Genomic DNA, 2,721 nt, shown 5'->3' with positions numbered 1-2,721 from the left:
AGCACCTCCACCACTCTGAAAGACCGCAGCACAGTCGTGGTCGCGACGCCTTTTATTCAGCAGAGCCGCCTGACCAACGCTCAGAACGAAGATGACGCTCACAGTGATGATGATTACATAAAGGTGAAGAGAATGAAGGAAGCATGTTGTGAATATTGTGCTCACAATATATATATATGTGTGAAGGAGAGAAGCGTTAATTTCAAGGGCTTGTTTTCTTTGTTATACACAATATTAATGAGAACTAACAGACAATAATGCCAAGGGAAGTATAGGGGATGTTTTTTAGTATTAAATGTAAGGTAATTGTCAAGACAGAAAAGTGGACGAAAAGATAGCTTGCCGCGGGCAGGGACCGAACCTGCGACCTTCGGATAACGCGTCCGATGCTCTACCAACTAAGCTACCGCGGCGGCCATCCCCCCGTCCACTTTATAGGGTAGATGTGTGAATTTAAACGTGGGAGCGTCAGACAGCGCCGCCAGTAGCCATGACGGCCAGTGTGGAACACTCTTTTTCTGCCTGTTGGCGTCACGTAGCACGTGAACTAATTACGAGCTGGCAGCTGACCAATAATCCCTCGCATACTACCTGAAAGGATCAAGTCTGCCAGAACGAGGCCCTCGCTATGAATGAAGGAAAGAAGCGTTAATTTCAAGGGCTCGTTTTCTTTGTTATACACAATATTAATGAGAACTAACAGACAATAATGCCAAGGGAAGTATAGGGGATTTTTTTTAGTATTAAACGTAAGGTAATTGTGAAGACAGAAAAGTGGACGAAAGGATAGCTTGCCGCGGGCAGGGACCGAACCCGCGGCAAGCTATCTTTCCGTCCACTTTTCTGTCTTCACAATTACCTTACATTAATACTAAAAAACATCCCCTATACTTCCCTTGGCAATATTGTCTGTTAGTTGTCATTAATATTGTATATATATATATATATATATATATATATATATATATATATATATATATATATATATCAAAGTAAAAAAATAATGACGAAACAGATTTTTTCTGAAGTGCGGAATCGAACGGGCGACCTCTCGTGTCGCCGCGCGCGGCGTTAGACGGCTAGTCCACGAGGCGTCCGTCTTTCAGCATTGTAACCGCGAGCTATTTATGTACACCCACGGCGCCGCTGGATAAAAAGCGCACGGGTACGGCCTGCCGCGTGCTCCGAAACCGGCGTGACAGGCCTAGTTTCCCGGACCACCGCCGCGGCGCCACCGGGGGGGGGGGGGGGGGGGGGGGGGACGGGTTTCGCGGACGCCCGCGGGATCACATGCGCGGCGCGCTTGCGGCAGTTGTACTTGAGCGCGTGCGTCTTCATGTGACGCCCGAAATCTTCTTCTAAAATTTATCTAGCGTGTACACATCAGTTAATTACCGATATTTCTTGTACGTTCTTGCAGCGCTGGGGAATTTTTGTCCTTGCCTTGAAAAAGATGCAACTTCGCGCACCGATCGCTTTTTGCGGAAGTAATCGCGTGGGCATATTTTTCTGGTATCCTAGAAGACCACAACTACCCAACCTGGAGGCGCTGCACGTTTCCTAATGCATCGAAATTCTTTATTTTGGCTCTGTGTATGTTGCTTCAAATTTAATCATTTCATTTCAAAAATGTGATCTCAGAAACTGCAGCGGCCACTGTTTATTTGACACAAAATATGATAAACTTCTTCCATCCTCCAAACATGTTTAAAGTACACATACGGTACGGTATCGCATGCAACTGCCATGAAATAACGCTTATCATATGTGATTCGAGTCACTTTGAAGTTTCAGTGACTGCATCTTCAATACTGACAATTGGGCGAGCTGTTACGGATTAATTAATATGAAAACGGTCAGACGGAAAGAGTGATTAAAAGGCTGAAAAACACACGAACACAACTGCTTGCATTCCTGCGCTTTTCAGTATTTCTGTCTCTTCCCGTTACGCCGTTTTCATGATCGTGTAACGAATTCAACAGTGAACATAAAATCTGGACAAAATGTGAGGAGTTATTTAATTTATTATGAATTCAGGGCTCATCCCTGCTAGCTACAAACGGCGGCTTGTTGCAAAGGTTGCTGAAATCCAGCGGCCGTGACACCACCTTCCCGTTTTCTCTTATCTCTCGTTTTTTTTTAGTTCCCACCTTTCAGCACGCGGCACCTTTGTCATCGGTTCCGGTTGTTTACGAACGCTGTCACGTTGCGACTCACAGGGACAATGTTAAGGTGGGACGCTTTTGACAGCTATGCGGTAAACAACAACAAAAGAAAGGGGGGGGGGGGTAAACGCTTCTTATACTCGTCTCTGTTCTCTTCTTATTTTTTGTTATTGTTTTGTTATGCCTCCAGCTTGTGAGCCCAAATTTTGGCTTCCCATGTCTACTTCCAGTCCGTGCAGACCGAAAACCTTTCGTTTTGCTCCTTTGACGTTAGCCGCTGTACAGGCACTGGCGAATCTTCGTTGCACACCAACGTGATTGTCTTCTGGCAATCTCCGTCGTGTGGTTCTGTCATCTATTACTGTTTATTTTTCTATTATATATTTTCTACAAAGGCACCCGTGCTCGCTCCAACAAAGGTACGTACTTTACTGTCCTACAGCAGCCGTGGTTTTACGTGCTACTATAGTATACTTGTGTAAATATAAAAACAGGGTTGTCACTTGACCCGGCCGCCTCGAAAAAAAGCTTCACTTGATCCCCGCCATTTCGTGGT

At 45.3% G+C, this 2,721-nt stretch overlaps 1 non-coding gene across 1 annotated transcript; it reads right to left on the bottom strand.

Annotated features, from left to right (window-relative positions):
* Window positions 1-340: 340 nt before the first annotated feature.
* On the bottom strand, window positions 341-413 carry Trnat-cgu (transfer RNA threonine (anticodon CGU)). Its single transcript has one exon. It is a non-coding gene; the product is annotated as a tRNA-Thr (tRNA).
* Between the last annotated feature and the right edge of the window lie 2,308 nt (window positions 414-2,721).

Source organism: Rhipicephalus sanguineus, chromosome 2, assembly GCF_013339695.2.
Source record: "Rhipicephalus sanguineus isolate Rsan-2018 chromosome 2, BIME_Rsan_1.4, whole genome shotgun sequence".
Taxonomy (NCBI): domain Eukaryota; kingdom Metazoa; phylum Arthropoda; class Arachnida; order Ixodida; family Ixodidae; genus Rhipicephalus; species Rhipicephalus sanguineus.
The sequence above is the reverse complement of the archived record's forward strand: the minus strand, read 5'-3'. Positions and strand labels throughout refer to the sequence as shown.